This window comes from Periplaneta americana, chromosome 12 (genome assembly GCF_040183065.1).
Source record: "Periplaneta americana isolate PAMFEO1 chromosome 12, P.americana_PAMFEO1_priV1, whole genome shotgun sequence".
NCBI lineage: Eukaryota > Metazoa > Arthropoda > Insecta > Blattodea > Blattidae > Periplaneta > Periplaneta americana.
The window spans coordinates 17,615,608-17,636,875 of record NC_091128.1 but is presented as its reverse complement, the minus strand read 5'-3'; the positions used below and the strand labels follow the sequence as shown (position 1 = coordinate 17,636,875).

The 21,268-nt window shown below is 36.3% G+C and overlaps 1 protein-coding gene and 1 non-coding gene across 2 annotated transcripts in view; both read left to right on the top strand.

Moving 5' to 3' along the window:
* LOC138710199 (DNA polymerase alpha catalytic subunit-like) overlaps positions 1 to 21,268 on the top strand; it is a 558,528-nt gene that overhangs the window by 325,837 nt on the left and 211,423 nt on the right. The window lies entirely within an intron of this gene.
* Positions 18,240 to 18,311, top strand: TRNAY-AUA (transfer RNA tyrosine (anticodon AUA)). Its single transcript has one exon. It is a non-coding gene; the product is annotated as a tRNA-Tyr (tRNA).

Below are 21,268 nucleotides of genomic sequence, written 5' to 3'. Positions count from 1 at the left end.
GGGATGTACGTATCAAATCTGCTATATCAACCTGACGTTCACCTCGCTGCTCTAATCGAACTACCATTTCTATCTGATCGCTTGACAAATGATGCCTCTGCATGTTCATTCAAAGCATATTAATGAAAACAGCAATCTTGATGTTAAAACACAATTTAAAATTAAATTAGAACTTGGATGTGTGAAATCTGATGGCACAAATTGTGATTATTTACAAATAAACAATTGAATTAGGCTTCAAATTCTTGTTGATATGCAACATTCAGTTGTTTTCATATCCAAACACCACAGTCTAGTATAGGCTATACAGTCACGAAGCTTAATACGTAAGGAATATTTAGCAAATAACAGTTGTACTTTAGTTGCTAGTCACTAGGGTCGATACTATCGCCTCATCACAGACAATATGAAATAGTACCGGCAGAGTCTATTGTTCCTAGTACTCTCAGTTGCTAACCGCTTGGAGCGTTGTATCGAGAGAAATGCAAAAATTCACCTCAAGCTTCGTGACTGTATGATATTAGACTATGATAATACCATAATTATTTCGAGAAAATATTTGGAAGTAATTGATATTGCAATATCCCTATTTTAGTAGTTTATATATTATTATTATTATTATTATTATTAGGGAAGGCTTCTCACGTGATAGTCAAATTACGTCGCTGGTTCAGGATCTAGCTGAAGGGGTAGATAGAGGCGGAAGAATCGATGCAGTTGTGATTGATTTTTCGAAAGCATTTGATTTGGTGCCACATGACATATTAATAGATAAGTTAAGTAGGCTAGGAATAGATAAAAGAGTGGTGCTATGGATCCAAGAATTCTTAAAAGGTAGAACCCAGAGAGTTAGAGTAGGTCATGAAATATCGGAAATTGGAAATATAAGTTCAGGGGTGCCACAGCGTTCTGGGTCCATTACTCTTTATAATATACGTAAATGACCTATGCCAGAATATTAATATTACATCAAATGTGAGGCTATTTGCAGATGACTGCATTATCTATAGAAAGATTAGAAATAATTCAGATGTAGATGCTATTCAAACAGACTTGAATAAAATTTATAACTGGGCGTTAATGCATAAGATGAAAATAAATGGTTCTAAAAGTAAATCTATAACATTTTGTAAAACCCGAGGGGAAACTAGTCTTAATTACGAATTCAGTGGTGTTGTAATTCCGCAAGTACAATGTTGTAAATACCTAGGAGTGTATTTAAACTCCAAACTTTCTTGGGGAGAGCATGTTGATAATGTTACGGGTAAGGCATGGAGGGCACTTCACTTTATTATGAAAATCTTGAGAAAGGCTAGCCCCAAATCGAGGGAAATAGCATATCTAACGTTAATGCGACCGTTAATGGAATACGGAACTACATGTTGGGATCCCTATAGAATATATCAGATAAATTCCTTAGAAAGAATCCAGTATAGGGCAGCTAAATTTGTTAAAGGTAAAAGAGAAGATGGAAACGATACGATAAAAGAACTTAAATGGGAAACTTTGGAAAACAGACGTAGGAAAACTAGAATAACAGCATTGTATAGAGCACATCTAGGTCAGAAAGCATGGGTAGACATAACGGCTCGGTTAGAAAAGCCAACGTACTATGGTAGAAACGATCATGATTTTAAAATCAAATGTAGGAAACAGAAAACGGATGTAGGTAAATTCTCATTTTTAAATAGAACTATAAATGATTGGAATGACCTACCTGCATCGGTCTTTGAGGACTGTCCTTCCTTAAGGAGTTTCAAGAATAATTTAAAAAGTTGTGTATCAAGTGCAAATTAAAATTAAGGTGACATTTAACATTAATTTTTTAAGGTGACATGTATTTATTTAGCCTGACGAGTTACTTCCTTGGTTTGAATTGTAAATTATTAAAAAAAAAAAAAGCGTGTAAGAGGGCCTTAGACTAGAAATGTTTAGTTTAAATGTAGTTCTGTTTATATGTACAGTCTGCATAAGGGTGTAATTATTTGACTTATTTGAACTGTTGTATCAGTGAAGCGAGGTGAGTCAGTGAAGTTATGGTTTTATAGTGCAGTGAATAGTTCCTATCAGTGATAATTTATAGCGTCAATGAAATGTGTTCTATAGTGTCAGTGAAATGTGTTATAGTGTGTCAGTGAAATGTGCCCTAAAGTGTCAGTGAAATGCGTCAAAGTGCCACTACAGTGAGTGAGATGAGAATAAAGTGAAAGACTATTGAAACTTATGTAGGGCCTATACATAATTATGTAGGTTGTAATGTAAAATTAGGTATTTTATTTATGTTTTATTATTATTGTGTTAAATTATATTGTGTATTCTTATTGTATTGTGTATAAAATTGTATTGTGTATTGTATAATTGTATTGTGTATTGTAAATTTATTGTGTATTGCTTATCATTTTTTTTGTGTATTGTTTATATTGTGTATATCACTGCCACCGGGTGCTTGCCCACTTGCAGTGTAAATAAATACACACATACATACATTATTATTATTATTATTATTATTATTATTATTACTATTACTATTATTATTATTATTATTATTATTATTATTATTATTATTTTGTTTCGGTAAAGGGCCGCAGATTATGCAGAGAGAGCTATTGCATATCTGGCGGGATAAAGTGATTTTGTGCATTAATCGATGCAATTGCCCACTTTCTTTTATTTTCTATTTCATCTTTAATTTTTTATTGTAAAAATCGGAGATATGCTTCTGGTTTATCATTTTTGATATCCTCAACCCATTTTAGTATACCTCATTTTCTCTTCTGCCTAGAATATTTTAGGCCAATACTTTCAACTGCAGCCTTTTTTTAAATATCTGTTAAGTTCTTCCATTCTTTTTCTATATTTTCTGAAATTTTGATTTGTTGAAGTTGTTTCTTTATTCTACAAGTATAAAGACATTGAATACTACTATCTCTCAATAAAGCTACTTTAAAAATAAGTCAATTATTTTCTTGCTTGGAATTTTTTTATTGTTTCTTTTATTCCATAGTGATGGTATTCTAATAGGGATACTTCATTTACTCCAAACAGTTTAATACACACAATTGAATGCTTTGTTGAAGTGAAGACATTTCGTGGTATACAAATAGCTTCTAGCCACATAACTTATCCTTTTCATTTGGAAATTTGAGAACTGTGACATAACAGTCTCACAGTACGCTCTGTAATTGCTGGTACACACAACATTTAGGAGTCATCTGTAAATAAAAGAATAAGGATAAATTAATTTCATTTTTTAAATAAAAGTCTAAACTTCCTTTATTTCAGTTCCCTGAATTTATTTTTCTTTTAGGTTATACTGTACCTATACTAGAAGTAACCGTTATTGTGTAATTCATCTTTTGATTCCTTTTCAGACTTTACTTTTATGATTCACTTATTGTTAACAGTTTGGTGACGTACATGTTGTCATACTACTGTCCGTCCGAGTGTTTATGTCGCAGGGTCGTCCAAACAGGGGAAATCACATGTCAGTTACTTCCTTAACCGGGCCTTTTGTTTTAAACACATTTACGTCTATATAACACTTTTAAGTTGCAACAAAATAATTTTTCATAATGGTTTTGTTACATTTATGGCTTAAAAGCCCTGTTAACTTAAAAATAAAGAGGTGTTCAAAATAAAGGTTTCGTTTAGATAAATATAACAGTGAAAATCGCAAGTTTCTACGACTTTCCGTTCTCTTAAAACTGCGTGTATAATGATACACAGACTGTAGTCGTGACGTCACAACTCCAGGTAGTTCACTGTGATTCTTGAGCTTCACTCAATAGCGTTTCGTACGGTGAAGCAACTAGTGTCTTATTATTTTATATATAAGTTTGTGTGCTATTCTATCGGAAATGCCTCATTGTCTTATTTTTGGGTGTTCAAATATTACGAACACATTCATGTATTTCCTAATCGCCAAAGATCACCGATTAGATTCAAAGCGTGTGTGAATCGAATAAATCGGTATAATTTCGAACCCACCCGGAATTCTGTCGTTTATTCTGAACACTTCACACCAGAAGATTTTGAAATTACATCTCGGCTTAGAAATGAACTTCTGCGTATCAAAATAAGTAGATCGGTTTAAAAAAAGTGCAATTCCTTCTTTCAAAATTGAAACCGGATGAAATTAATGGACCTCATCAATGCCAGAGAAAGACTGGTGCATATGTAAGGAAGAAGATTATAAAACAAGCAATAGACTAGTCATTTACAAGTTCATGCAGCGAACTTTGTGAGGCAGTGAACGAAGAAGCAGGGACCAACAAGTGATGATACCAATTTAAACACACATACAAATTGCAATGAATTAGGTGTGCAGTGTGGGCTGGGGAGTGAAATTTTTAGGGGTATTTCAAACTGTGAAAGTGAGGAAGTAAATGATATCGATGTATCCTTCTGTGAAACAACTAGTAGCAGTAGTGACGAGTGCACTGACTCCATAGGAGAAGAGGTTTTACCGAAATATAACAATTTAAAAATAGACAAGAGTGCCATATTTTTTATTGTGTAGAAATGTTTATTCTCTCTATTCGGCCTTTGTCCAATAAAAATTTCGATGTGTATATTGATACAAATTTATCAGTTAAAACTTTGAATTTGCTTTAAAAAATGCAGATTGTAACAAGTTTTTGAAATTGATTACTTTTTTCTGATCGAGTTAACACTAACATTGAAACAATTATTATAAATGGCCAACAATATGTTTATAGGAGGTAAAGTTATTAAAACCTTATAAATGGAAGGAGCAATTTATTGGTTAAAAACGTATCAATTAAGGTAATTTTTTAATGTTCTGAGTGTTGGTTGCAAAATATAATAAATTATGGTGATTTTTTTAAATTAAGAACAATTTCTAATTAATAAAAATTCTAAATTTCCCTTCTATCGGCAGTTTGAAAGTTTCTCTACTCATTGTCAGGTCGGGGTATTCGTGACGAATTTATTTTATTACACATGAAGGTATGACTTTTCTGTTTCCTATTCCGAGGGGATTCCAAGAATTAATCCAGTAAACAGTTTGTAAGCTACATATCGTATGTTCCTGTTATTTACCTCCCGTAAATCTTCCCTTTCAAAATTAAGACTTCGTCCTCACCATCATAACATGCCTAGTAGTATTCAACGTGTCTCTGTTTAGTACAACAGCGTGAAATGCATTATGAAAATTATGTACTCATAATACTCGTACACTCAACACTTTCCTTTACATACCTTACCATTGCACTTCCACAGCAACAGAAACACTCTCGATGAGTTGCTGAAGAAACACCAGTCCGCTCTATATTCTCACTGCTTTCTTTCCATATTCTTACAATTTTATATTTCCTGGGCTCAAATTGATATGGCCTGATTCCAGCCGTGATTCATGGAAATAACTATTTCATGTAAGACATGACACCAGACACCAGAAATTTACACTAATAATAGGAAGAGACTGATGCGGGAAGAAGCTTACAATTACCGTTTGCTGCTACTCAGGGCCTGGCATACTCGGCATAGTGGAGTTGTGACGTCACTTCTGTAACTCCGGGGTTTTAACTGTGGATTGTCGCTGTACTATTAATAGTACGACGCTCGGGTTTTCACAGAAACTAATCTCTACACCTACTCTGTTAGAATCATTTTCTACCTAAAAGTGCATTTTTTTTAAGTTGACAAGGCCTTTAAGAGTAACTATTTTAATACTTTCATTAATAATAATTCAGTTTAAGTAATGAATAGTTTGCAACGCTGTTACAAGATGCGTACTTCACCCTAAGCCAGAGTACCGCGGGGACAGAGTGTAATGGCAGTCTCCTCATCACTGCCATCAATGCTGCAGGGAAGATTGTTTCCGTCTAGTGGAAAGTGCTACTGAATTCACTGCCATGTAGCAGTTTTTTCTATAAACCAGTGGCTGCTGATTAACTGAGGCAAGTGAGGCCAGGCCTCAGTCAATTGGCTTAACTGAAATGAAATTTTGTGTTTTTATATAATATTCTGTATTAGTCATTTGAATGAAGCATATATTGCTGCAGAAGTATTTGAAAACTTTGTGATGTATATAGACCTGTTTTGCAGTAAAAATTTGTTCCTGCGGCCAGAATCGCTCGTGTCGACTCTGACTTCTGCATTTCATAAGTTTTCGCGGGCTTTGTGGTTGAAATTGAAACGTTGTATCTGAGAAACAATTCGTCTGGCCTCGTGGCCTGGTCAGCTTTCCCTCCTCCCATCCATGGACTGTCTCAAGGGTGGAATGGATTGGGTATAGCAGTGATGACTTGTCTTCCTAAATAGGCCATAAAGAACATAAAAATTTCCGCTTTTTAGCAGGCAGAGACCCACATTGTTCTCACCCGTTATGTCTTAGTTTATGACTTAAGCGAGAGTGTTGTACTATTGTATTTCATAGTACAGTAGTGAGGTGGTTCAATGTTGTTATGTGTTTCGGAAAATATAAACAGAAATAGACGCTAGGAATAATGATGTATTTAATCCATTGTTAGAGTGTCCTTTTTCGATAAGAAATTATATTGAAAGAAAGGAAGTTTTAAATAAAGATATAGCTTACCGAGATACCTACAGCATCGCTGACAATTTTCTTGACAGATAATCTTAAAATGCGAGTTTCTATTGCATCCTGATATGTGCAACATAAATGCTTAAGTAGTAATGTGGTGCAAAACAAATTTAAATAAAAATAAACCTTGTTTGTTGTTGTTGTTGAAGGAAAAAGATAAAAAGGAAAGAAAGGAAGAATACTGCTAGAAACAAAATCGATTTCGTAGTAAATAAAAAAAGAACACATATTGGCGAAGGAAGATCCTATTCCTCTTATCTTAAGGAATTAGTGTGAGAAGTTACTGTTATTGAACACCTTCCACTCTGCATGAATTTTCGTACCACCATTCACAGAAGAGATGCAGCTCTTTGCTTGTTTCATTCTCTTGAACTGAAACAACCCAGAACTCACCACGTGGAGGTGGCTGCATGTCGAGTCCCGCCCTGCCCATCCCAACCTCCCTACCATGTGGGCAAGTGCATTCCATCATTCCTTCTTTGTCATTTTCAATTAATGTTCGACTTGAATCAGTATTTAGGTTTCCATTTCATATCTTTTTTGTTTCAATTTATAAAAGTCACATGATTAAGGTACTATAATCAAGCACTGCATGTCAGTACAACGAAAAATATGAAGAAATGCTTGATGTCATGCTTTTAGTCTGTCATATATTTGTTTCCCTTCTGTAGGACCGTGCATATAAATGCATACACCATAGTTAAATGTAAGGTAACTTTCGGTACGATGGACAATATTTTTTACATGAATTTAGGTAAGTTTAATTCCTTTTATTACTGATCCAGGTTGTCGTACTGTACAAGATGGTCCTAATCACAATACCATCAGGAGTTACTTTCAGAGTATGTTATATTGAGACGATGAAGATGTTTTCCATGTAGTTCACACTATATTTTGTCATTATGAATAAAACGACGAAGTCTCTCCTTGTTTTACAACAATCTTTCATCCAGAGTTCATTTGTTCTCTTTCGTAAGTCACATTTCCGTTGAACATTATAGCAGTTCAGTCCAAATTCAGAATTAGTTACACGTTTAATAAATTCTTGTGATTTTTCTGTTTCAGCAGAAGAATCGTAATTTTCGATTGCAAGTATAAAATTTCGAACAAATCTTCAATGTTAGATATTCTAACTTTCTTGATGATGCAAATGATACTGATTAAAAAAATTAATATTCTTAAATCCATAGGCATTTTACATAATCATTTATATAATATTTAATTTTTAAACTTTCTAAATTGCATATTGTGGGCTACTATGATAACCACATATTGTACTGATATATCCCTTATTTGTCTCCATTCCATATATGTATTTTTCTGGCATTGTTTTCCGGACCTATATGGTCATCTATCATGGTAGACGGATGTATTAATAATAATTATTTGTATCTAAAATTTCTGCATTCTTGTAGCATAAAAGATTATTGATTATTGCAGACAATAGTAAAATTTATTGTAATTTTAGAAATTACGATTATGTCCTTTATTATGGTGTTGCAATATCAAAGTTTAAAGTTTGCATTGCGATGGTGTAGGTCGATAAATGATCAACTGTTTAATATTTCAAGTTGTATACACTGTGAATTGTATGTCTCTGTTGGGTACAATTTTAGTTCTGTTTCTTATTCCAATTTCCGTTATTACGTCCATATATTTCTTCAGTAAAATAAGTGTTCTCGAATACAAGATTAATACATTTGTATAACATGTAATGAGATTTCTTGAAGTCATTCCTCAAAATTTAGGTAAACAAATTTTTTTGTTACAAAATTGCAGTGACAGTGACTATTCAGTGAATACTCGATGAAATAATTTAGAGAGCGGAATTGTAAACCATTATCTGAAGTTAACTCTGCAGTTTACTATTACTCGTCCATGTGAAAACAAAAGCATTACACTCTTTCCTTTATCGATCGTACAGTCGTATCCAAAGAAACTAGACACTATAAAAGAGTCAGTTTAATTTATTAACAGCTTACCATCAAGTACATATTGTAAACTTAAATAGTACATACTTCAACTGAAGTATTGTAGCTAATGTAGATGTAAATGTAACGCATTCGCATTAGGTACCAACCACTTTCACTATAACGATCGCTATCGATCAACATATTTGAAGAGAATTATACCAGGTGTCCCATCTGCGCCGTTTTGAAAACGGTTATAGAAAACCTATCAACAAGAGAGCACAAAGGATTTTCTAAATTTCAGGGACAATGCTTTCATTAAATCAATGTGATAGCGATTGTTGCTGGTTTAGATCCATGGCTAAATATACCGAAAAAGAATTGTAGTTTGTAATTATTATTATTATTATTATTATTATTATTATTATTATTATTAATGTTATTATTATGTTTATTATTATAATCATCATTATTATTATTATTATTGTTATTACTATCATTATTATTATTATTATTATTATTATTATTATTATTATTATTATTTATTAACATCACTTTCAAGCTACTGCCGGTAAAGCCTTCGAGTTGCAGTTGCATTTTGCTTTGTTTCACCGTAGAGCAGAACAAAGTCAGTGTCCTCATCATTCGTAAACGCACCAGGATCTTCGTTTTTATCATTTATTAGTAACAAAACAGGAACAAAGTAAATGGACCGGGCTCATAATCCTGTTACTAGTTGTACTTGACATTTCAACCAGTAGGACAGTCGAGTCAATCCGTTCCCTAAGCCTCAGAACTAGGCAGCTATTTAGCGTTTTATGTACGAAAGGAAGTCACGTTCAACAAAAGAGGACGCAGATGGGCCACCTGGTAGCTATGCTCTACATTAGGGTTGCAGTAAACAATGGTGTCTGTACAAATGAAAATAGCCGAAATTTAAATGAAGTGATCACTTAAATAGTGCTTACACTGCAAGGAACTTCTTTGAATGTCGAAAAATGTGGTAGATGCGTAAGAATAACATGAAATATCACTGATTATTTTTCATGACGAAATCGTCGTGTCACAAAGTGGATGGCCATTGTATGTTTTAATTTCAAATAAGAATTGATTTATTCTTGATAAAAATTGTGTCGTGTGTATCATTTTGGGGTAAATTGACTGGGCAACAAAATATTCAGCTGACGCTTCATAAACCGAAGATTCCTTATAATAATTATTTTTAAGGAGCTATTACTATTAAACTATTACAGAAAATAAACGACACATTTTTTTAAGAATTTGAAATATAATTTATTTCACTTCAATGTAATTAGTGTCAGCGAGATGATATTTGGCGAAGTTGATTCTGAGATTTGTCACTTTATTACCTGACAATCGTTTTATAGTTAGTATAAACCTCTGGAAAATAGTAAACAGATAATCAACTCAAGTGGTAATCGAACCCACGCCTGAGCACACCTCCGATTTTCAAATTTAGTTTATCAAAACATTCAATTAATATAATGTAATTTTTGTTACTTACATAATCTTACTTCATGAGCTGCGTAATATTAATATGAATTGGCGATATCTGATTATCACAGTTACACGTCCAGTAAAAGCTCTCTGCACTTTTGTCCACTCAGTAATCACTGTAGTAAAGTCAACTTCAACTTGAAGAACTTAGAACAGATGCAGCCCAGTACCTTTGCTGCCACAACTTGAAATGTTTACAATTTTAATAAAGGAAGCGTGCAGTGGAATAAAAATATCTCATAAAGATCCAGTTATTGAAAACACTACAATTTATTTTTAAATCGACAAAACTGATTGTGTAATGATACATTACTGGATTGTAGAAATTTAAAATTAATATAGGGCAGATCAGATCAGATCAGATCAGACACTAAGGTTTTGGTGCAAAAATAAGGTTCAGATTAAAATAAAGGGTGTATTTAATGTACGTAAATTATTAGATATCACGAAGTTACATGTCAGCATTTTTACCACAAATAAATTTATACAGAAGTTACAAACAAGCAATACATAAAAACAAACAAATAGAAAAAAAGACAGATATAGAAATGAAGCTCAGATTAAGAGTAGGGGAAGGCCAGAAATCTGCGATAACTAAGGATTTGGATATTAAAATTGCAAAGGATGCGATAAAAGAAATGTAGGGATGTGATCAAGAAATGCAACTAAAGTGGAACTGTATAAAGATCGATAAGTTTGAGAGAGAGAGAGAGAGAGAGAGAGAGAGAGAGAGAGAGAGAGAGGAAGTGTAGAATCAAATGAATAGAGAAAAAATATAAGTAGGCCTATTTATTGGGTGTGAGAATAATGAGAAAGAAAACTTATGTGTAGGTGGAGTAGTGAAAAACTGAAAATGAGCGCAAATAGCAAGAGTGAATAATAATAGCGAAAAAGTGTTAAGAGAATTGAATAAGTGACAACAAGAAAGTGGTGCTAAAATTTGAACTTTGTAACAGTAAAATAATATAAAAGAAAAATAGGAGAAAAGGTCAATGAAAAAATTAGGGTAAATGACACAATATGATAATGTATAGACAAAGTGAAATTAAGATTTTAGTGAATATTAGAGAAAAAGGGGGGGTTGAAAGAAGTAGCCTATGTATTATCTCTGGTCCTCGTCCTGGTCCTTGTCCGGGACCGGGTCCTGGTCCTGGTCCGGGTCCTGGTCCTGGTCCGAGTCCTGGTCCTGGTCCTGGTCCGGGTCCTGGTCCTGGTCCTGGTCCTGGTCCTGGTCCTGGTCCGGGTCCTGGTCCTGGTCCTGGTCCGGGTCCGGATCCTGGTTCTGGTCCTGGTCCTGGTCCTGGTCCTGGTCCTGGTCCTGGTCCCGGTCCTGGTCCCGGTCCGGGTCCTGGTCCCGGTCCGGGTACTGGTCCTGGTTCTGGTCCTGCTTCTGGTCCTGGTCCTGGTCCGGGTCCTGTCCGGGTCCTGGTCCGGATCCTGGTCCTGGTCCTGGTCCGGGTCCAGATCCTGGTTCTGGTCCTGGTCCTGGTCCGGGTCCTGGTCCTGGTCCTGGTCCGGGTCCTGGTCCGAGTCCTGGTCCTGGTCCGGGTCCTGGTCCCGGTCCGGGTCCTGGTCCTGGTCCGGATCCGGATCCTGGTCCTGGTCCTGGTCCGGGTCCTGGTCCTGATCCTGGTCCTGGTCCCGGTCCCGGTCCGGGTCCTGGTCCGGGTCCGGGTCCTGGTCCTGGTCCGGGTCCTGGTCCTGGTCCTGGTCCGGGTCCTGGTCCGGATCCTGGTTCTGGTCCTGGTCCTGGTCCGGGTCCTGGTCCTGGTCCTGGTCCGGGTCCTGGTTCTGGTCCTGGTCCTGGTCCAGGTCCGGGTCCTCGTCCTGGTCCGGCGGGTCCGGGTCCTGGTCCTGGTCCTGATCCGGGTCCTGGTCCTGGTCCGGGTCCTGGTCCTGGTCCTGGTTCTGGTCCTGGTCCTGGTCCTGGTCCTGTATACAGCAGTTTTCCTTTGTTCAAACATATTAAATTGCCCTTTCATATCATTTTTGTTGTATTTCTTTCTACGTTTTACCCTGATTACCTGTAATTTGCAAGTACGTTTCATGCAGTTTTTATTTCTTCCACCAGACAGTATTGTTATACCATAAAGAAATTTAAAGAAAAAAAAATGGTCTTGTGGAATGAGAAAAACGCTAAGAAAATAACATCCCAAGATAATACTGCTACATAATCAGTGCATTGATAAGCATATATTTTTCACGAAGAAGTATACAATGGTAATACTTATCATTTAAAATTATTTGGACCACAAAAAGCAGCAAATATTCTTCATTTAACAAAGGAAATCGGATGTTGTATTCACTCACAAATTCAAAGCTACAAATCTCTTGAAGTAATTTCCAAAAGAACCGCTCATGTTATTGCAAGAGCGCAGTGAACAAAATCTATTTTATAGTACAACTTCTGTCACTTATATATGTCACCAAAGTTACACTTATTTCTAGTTTAATTTCATGGTCAATTTAAAAATAAATACCAGGAAATTATCCGTGTATCGAAATTAGCCGAGTTTTCCCTATTGATTAGGAATTATATAGCAATAAGTTTTTCGAGAAATAATACTAAGAGATTAATTATCAAGGAAGTACAGTAATTTAGAGTAAGGTAAATAAAAATTACAAATTTTACTGAATAGAAGCTTGTGTGGAATTGAGGGCAATTTTAGCTACAGAACTACGACGGCACGAGAAGGCAATAGCAGAATGCAGTTAATTCTCAGTTAGCAAGATGCAGTGTTCACAACAGTAATTCAGAAAACGGGAAACTTCTATAACACTATGATATGCCAAAGCATTTAATATTATCTGGAAAATGAAATTATGATTTAACAACATTCAAACATTATACTAATTTTATAATATTATAAAACTATTTTATCTTCCTGTATTTAAGGTGCGATTACAATTGTAGCTGTAGATTTAATTTTTCTAGAATTTGTCTTTATTAAATTGGTCTTTTCAAAATTATTTCACACATATGTACAATACATATGCACTCATGTAGGCCTAATGGATACGAATAGGAAACTACATTGTGTAGCTGATAATAATTTATTTAACTGTTCTAATGTTGTTATGTTAATGCCGATTATTGTATATTATTTCAGGCACCTACCATCTGCCCAAAGCCATTTCGTATGTTTTTTTTTTTAATTGCAAGAAAACTCAATATTTTGTGTACAATGTAAATTTAATATCGGTAACATTAAGTAACATCCAGTGTTATACTTAAAATATTGGTACAGTAACCATTTAGATTATATAAACGCAAATAATTTATTTTTATTAGCGTTTCTCGAAAGGATACATGCTTCAGTTGCCTTTGATATAACATTGTTAGTCCGAAATTACATTTATGACTATTAATCGCTCTTTAATTGTTCCCTTTAATTTACATTTCCAAAAAAAAAAAAAGAACATGACAAAGAGATTTATCAACTTACTTTAAATGATTTTTAATCCAAATAGGCCTAATATTCAAAGAAAATTCTGGACGCTGTTTTCTTCTCATAATTATGTAAATAATTTATATTTAACTATATATCTAATTGTTTTTGTAACGGCTGCTCAGAGTTCGCTGTGGTGCTCCATGGATGGGTAATTTTTTAAAACATTGATCTGCGAGTATTGCATGATATTTCGTAAATTATAAAATACTACGGAACTCATGTTCAATAAAAATGATTTGTAAGTTTTCTGAAACTAGTTATGATAGTAAAGGGAAGTTGACAGAGTCCCTTTTCTTTATTCTTTGTAACTTATTTAATTTGCAAAAATAAACTGTACGAACTGTATGCTTTCAACGGTTTCACTACATCTAATACAGTTACTTAACCTTTATTTTAAAAAACATCTTTGTAGAGTGGAATAGATTGTACAACTAATTTCATCTTCGGAATATGTATGATAAGAACTTCCTTGTGTTAAATATTAACGTACCTTGTTAACATGTTTCGACCTATTTTCAGTAATCTTCGGAACTGGTCGTTGTTGGTCTTGGCGCCTCTTGTTTCCTGTGTTGGTGCGTTCGTAGTGTAGAGTCAACACACAACTCAATTTCAAAACACATACACTCTTTGACTCTACACTACGAACGCACCAACACAGGAAACAAGAGGCGCCAAGACCAACAACGACCAGTTCCGAAGATTACTGAAAATAGGTCGAAACATGTTAACAAGGTACGTTAATATTTAACACAAAGTTCTTATCATACATATTCCGAAGTGATACAGTGTTAAAAGTTGTGTAATCAAGATGTATAACTAATTTCAGTTGGCTCTAAATACATTGATACAAATGGTGCGAACTTGAGAAAGAGCCTAAACTATGTTTTTCCTTGGTATCACTAAATTTAAATGTACTTATTATCTGTTTCTATGTAGAACGGGAACATTGGGATATTTTCTTAGAAATCGTCCTTTTACTTTTCAAAAATCCCTGTTTTTCAGATGTCATTCATTAAAATCCTTTGCTCTAATATAAATTTCAGTGGTGTAATTTGAGCGAGCTAATCTAGAGAACTGAAATGTGAGGATTCGATCGTTAAGTGTAACTGAAGTGGAGCTGAGGAAAAGATCTAGGAATAATTAGTTAAGTGTTAAGGAGAAGACGCATAGAATAAACCAGTGAAAGGGAAATTAGTAAAGAGAGTTAAAATAAGTCATAAATGGTAAATAACCAACACTGAGTGTTTTATGTAGTACAGAGAGGAAGAATCTGGGAAGTGCAGTAGACAATAAATGAAAGTGAGTGGAAGTAGGGAGAAGATATACCAATGAAACAGAAAGAGATATAAGTGAATTGAAGAAGACTACTAAGGAAGTTACTACAAACATTCGAATTTTGTAACATTGAATGAATGCAAGAGTAAAATTCTGAGAAAATGTCAGTGAAAAATAGGGAAAATAATGTAGTACAGTAAAACGTAGAATATAGATACGTAAAAATTAGTGAATTTTAGTCAGAGATAAATATGCTTGAAGATAAAAAATTAGGGATAATAGTAATAGAAGATAGCAATGACAGTAGAAGAGGATTAGTTGGATTGTAGCCGAGAGTGTTTCTAAACAAGAATAATGTACACAAGTATTGCATAGTTATCAGGAATAGGATAGACAGAAGATAAAGAGTATTACAACTACTACTACTACTGCTGCTGCTGCTGCTGCTGCTGCTGCTGCTGCTGCTACTACTACTATTGCAACTACTACTGCTATTGCTGCTAATATAAATTGTTGTTTTCTATTTGTTTTTACAATGAAACGACTTAAGAGCCATAATCAGATAGTTCACCCTTTTCAATGTACCAAAATAAAAAGAAAATAATTGTTATTAAAAATGAATTTTGCTGCACTCATCTCAAAGTTTAAGTGTGCTGTGATTTCCGAAAACGGTTAACAGCTACTCACTAACGTGTGCTTAATAGTAATATATTTTTTAATTTCTGTAGTGACTCTTGTCTTCGTCTCCCTCTGGACCTGAATTGATATTCTCACTGAATCAGTTATACTGGCTTAAATATTTAATACTGGGTTGCAAGGGACAGTGAAGTGCATTCCATAACCTCTCCTATCCAAAACCCAACCTCAACCTGCTCGTGGTGCAACCTGCTTTTACAGATGAGGCTCTGGGGACCGAGTATTGGCGGTATGACCACACCATCAGGAATAGAGGAAATGCTATTTCATCTCTTACGCTGGCCTGCCACTGCGTAGAAATGTTCCACAATTGGTACTTGTGAGAAAGGTCGGTGGACTCTAAAACTCCTCCCGGCCAGGTCCGATGGACCCATTAACCAACGACAGGTGTGGCCTTCCAGTCATACTGGGGGTTTACGTGAGTGGGTGATGTAACCACCATTACAAACAAAAAATTGGTGCCCACTTAAAAAACGGTTACACTTATGCTAATCTGTGAAGTTCTACCTGATGGATCCACCACAGAGAAATATTGGAGAGCAAGAACGCTAATGGCTTCGTTGCCAAAGCCCGGCATTAGATAACAACAACAACAACATATTTAATACTTTAATTTAGACGTGTAGTTGCAAAATCAGATACATCACTTTTTTTCCGAAATGAGTTAATGTTGTATTTCATATCTTCATATGATTCTACAACTGTTATAGCACTGTTATGCTCCAAAGCCAGATACATAACATGGATTTGTATAATGAAAAAGAGAATTGGTTGCAAATCCTTAGTTCCTTGCAAACTTTTTTCCTTCGTACTGAAAAATTATGTTTTGATTTTGCAACTATACGCCTCAATTCACTAATGGAATGGGTTTTATAATCTTCACATAACCGATACACACTCTTACCCACCCATGCACACGACAGACACAAGCTGTCACTGGCCTTCATAGATTATTTCCGATACATGTAAATCTTATTTTAAGGGGAGATGTTCTATAAATTGAATTCTTACCTATTTTATGATAATTTCTTCATTTTTGTATATATAAATATCATTGCTGCAACAATTTAAATTTGAGATTACTTACTTACTTATGACTTTTAAGGAACCCAGAGATTCATGGCCGCCGTCACATACGCTCATCATCGGCCTCTATCCTCATCAAGATAATCCAATTTCTACCATCATATCCCACATCACTCAAGTCCATTTTAATATTATCCTCTAATCTATGTCTCGGCCTTCCCAAAGGTCTATTTCTCTCAAGCCTCTCAACTAACAATCTATATTCATTTTGGAGTCGCCCATTTGAGTTTAGTAAAAATAATTGGGGCAGAAATGTTGGGGGGGGGGAGTATCAAGGCACTGTAGGTCACGATAGTGAATATATCTGAGCCATTTTTAAGATAAGTTCAAAACCTCTTTGTCATTTTACTCCTGAAAGAACATTCTTTAAAATGGTTGTATCATAAATTTGATATTCGTTTTCAAAATGTGAAAATAAAGAATACATCTTAAGAATCAATTTTGGAGATACCATTAGAGAAACATGTGAGGATATTATTTTATCAAATGCAACAAAATAACAAATCTCTGTTACACAGAAAGTTTCCTAATTATCTAAGAATGTGTGTTTCAAATAAAATCCATGTATTAATAGTTCGAAGATATAAAAATATTCACTCTTTGTATGAGAATGAAGCAAAAAATTAAAGTTACCAGAAATTGCAATTAAAATTTAGTGTAATTTAAAAACTCTGTGCTTTAAAAATGACAGCCTAAAGGGTTATATAAATGTGCATTAAATTTTGTGCGATGAAATTTTGAAATTTCAAAGATTATTTTAAACAAAGAATTTTTCTTTTTAAAAATTCACTCGTTTTCCACCACATTTTAACCATTCTTGTTCTTTGAAAACCCTATGCATCATAGTTTTAAAGATAGCGCTGCAGTAGTTGACAAGGGCATATATCCTCATTAAATTTCATGCCATATATATTTCTCACATATTAAAGTGTATTTTACAGCAAAAACATTATTTTTCATTCAATGGTTTTCCACCATATTAAAGCCATCCTCCCTCCTCAACATCGCAAGTAGCATTTGCAATGAATTTTCCTATTGCTTTTCTTTTTGTATTAAAGTTTTATTTTCTCATTGCTTATCTATTTTTATTTAATTAACATTAAGCAGGAATCTGAATGTTTATAGAATAATCCATTAACTGTACGTAAAAAAAAGAAAATATGACGCCCGAAGTTAATTTCACCTCTGTCCATTTCAAGTGGTGGATAGTGGTGAGAGTTGCTGGGAAATATACGAATATATTCCCGCATTATTGGCAATTAGTTCGGTTTGGTTAAGTGGTCATAATTTCACCTTAAAACATTGGCGATGAAAGAGTAATGGAACAGAGGAAAAATTCTCTCCGGCGCCGGGTTTTCAGCTCTTGTGGATAAAGCATCAGCACATAGAGCTGAAAACCCGGGTTCAAATCCAGGCGCCGGAGAGAATTTTTCTCCATTCCTTTACTCTTTCATCGTATTATGATGCAGAATATCTGCATGGAAATATCATATGTACTTCGGTACATTAGAATAATATATATGATATGCGTAAATCACTTCGTGATTTAAGACGGCGATTATTCCGTCGGATCCCTACCAACTAGTCACTCATAACGAGTGCACCTCAGCACATGTGTGGACTTCAGTCCTACGTTCATAGACGTCTATGACGTAGTGCAGAGGGCGGCCACTAGAGGGAACCCAAGAGTTGGAACTTAAACTGAGACGATTCTGTCCAACGCCGGGTTGGGTATCCGGTGTGGCTTAGCGGATAAAGCATCAGCACATAGAGCTGAAAACCCGGGTTCAAATCCCGGCGCCGGAGAGAATCTTTCTCCGTTCCATTACTCTTTCATCGTATGATGACGCAGAATATCTGCATGGATATATCATATGTACTTCGGTACATTAAAATAATATATATTAAAACATTGAGTTTAGAAAAAAATATTTCAAAATTTTTACCATGTTTCCTTATTAAACTGAAAGCTAGGATGGAGTTTTTAATGTTGCTGTTTTCTAATACCAGGCGTTTGACAATAAAATCACTTGACTTCCTGCACTCCAATATTTTTCAAAGATATCGTCATGGTCAGCCACTGAAGCACAGATTTTGAGGGAGTTGTTAATGTAGTTTCAGACAAAATATCACATAATTTTAAAAACTGCTAGCCATTCATAATTACTAACTACATTCAAGAAAACAAAGCAAATGTATGAACTTACCTTACAGTAAGTCCATTGCCATCCAAACATTAATTTCAGTGCACTCTAGTGACAGCAAGAGAAAAAAGGATTTCTTAGGACTGAGGTTAAAAAAAAGAACTAAGAAAAAACGTAAATCTCTTTCCTATTGTATGGCCATAAAGATATAATTAATTCATAATGTACAGGTCCAAACGTTTCTAAGCGTGATGTGCCTATCAGGAAACAAAATATTTAAATGGAAAATGCGACCACAAGTGTCTATTTATCGCTATATTGAGTGGAACCAAGGGACGGAGCGTGATATTCAGACATATTGTTAGAACATAAAGAAACAGGTCGCCAAATAAAATGAAAGGTTTGATGATAGGTAACATTAAGGAGTATATATAAATTACTATTACTCTAACAGAAGCTTTACTATGAACAAGTGGGGAGAGAAACATGGGAACACTCGGAGGGCAATCTATCTGAAAATGGCTCTTAGAAGTACAATATTTATACTACTTACGCCTGAAACGACAACAAAGCAAACGAAATATATACCTTAAACAAGACCAACACGTCGTTGTTGTTTCCTCATCTTCATCTTCCGTTGCTAAGTGCTCCAATGATGGTCCAGGCATGGAACCTGGCAAGGATTCAGGCATGGGATCTTCCATCGATGATGCTAGCAGAGGAGTTTTCAAGGGATCTCGCATAGGCGCTGGTAAAGGATTTTGGATGGGATCTAGCATGGGCGTTAACAAGGCATTTGACATGGGATCTAGCTTGGTTTCTGGCATGGGAACTGGCAAGGAATCTTGTATCGGAGTTGGCATGGGTGTTACCATTGGAGCTAATATTGGCAATGGCAAGGAATCTGACATGGAAGCAGGCATGGAATCTAATATGGGTGCTGGTATGGGATGTTGCTTGGTTGGTGACATGGGAGCCGGCACGGGATATGACCTGGGTGATGGCAAGGCATCTGACATGGGTGATGACAAGGAATCTTGCATGAAAGTAAGCATGGAAAATGATGTGGATATTGGTATGCGATCTGGCTTAGTTGGTGGTATAGGAGATGGCATGGGTTCTGGCAAAGCATCTCGCATGAGTGATGGCAAGGAATCCGGCATGGAAGCAGGCATGGGATCGGGTATGGGGTCTGGCTTGGTTGGTGGCATGGAATCTGACAAGGCATCTAGCATGGGTGATGGCAAGGAATCCGGCATGGGATCTGGTATGGGGTCTGGCTTGGTTGGTGGCATGGAATCTGACAAGGCATCTAGCATGGGTGATGCCAAGAAATCCGGCATGGAAGCAGGCATGGGATCCGGTATGGTGTCTGGCTTAGTTGGTGGCATGGAATCTGACAAGGCATCTAGCATGGGTGATGGCAAGGAATCCGGCATGGAAGTAGGCATGGAATCTGGTATGGGGTCTGGCTTGGTTGGCGAGATGGAATCTGACAAGGCATCTATCATGGGTGATGGCAAGGAATCCGACATGGGAGCCGGCATGGCATCAGACACTGGAGCTAGCATGGGTTCTCGCAAGGAATCTGGAATGGGTGATGACATGGAAGCTTGTATAGGATCTGGCAGGGGTGCTGTTATTGAAGCTGATATAGGTGTTGCCATTGGAGCTGGAATGGGGTATGGCAAGGAATCTGACATGGGATCTAATATAGGTGCTTGTATGGAGTCTGGCTTGGTTGGTGGCATGGAAGCTGGCATAGGGACTTCTATGGGTACTGGCATGGGATCTGAATAGGTTGCTGACAAGGAATTCGCCATGGAATCAGACATGGGAACCAGCATGGGGTCTAGCATGGATCCTAGCATAGGCGCTGACATGGAATCTTGCACTGGTAGTGGTATTGGATCTGGCATGGGAGCTGTCATGGGTCCTGGCATATCATCTGGAATTGGTGCTGGTCTGGGTACTGGCATGGGATCTGTCAAGGATGCTGTCACAGAAGTTGGCATAGGTGCCGGCGTGTAATATGTCTCGTCATCTTGTACGGGACGTGGCCCAAAAAATATATATCTTAAACAAGACCACCAGGCATTCCTTCTTCGGTGGCTACCTTCTGCTGGCATGGGTAATGGCATAGGACCTGGCATAGGCGCTGACATGGAATCTTGCACTGGTAGTGGTATTGGATCTGGCATGGGAGCTGTCATGGGTCCTGGCATATCATCTGGAATGGCTGCTGGTCTGGGTACTGGCACGGGATCTGGCAAGGATGATGTCACAGAAGTTGGCATAGGTGCCGGCGTGTAATATGTCTCGTCATCTAGTACGGGACGTGGCCCAAAAAATATATATCTTAAACAAGACCACCAGGCATTCCTTATTCGGTGCCTACCTTCTGCTGGCATGGAAGCTGGCATGGGTAATGGCATAGGCGCTGACATGGAATCTTGCACTGGTAGTCGTATTGGATCTGGCATGGGAGCTGTCATGGGTCCTGGCATATCACCTGGAATTGGTGCTTGTCTGGGTACTGGCATGGGATCTGGCAAGGATACTGTCACAGAAGTTGGCATAGGTGCCGGCGTGTAATATGTCTCGTCATCTAGTACGGGA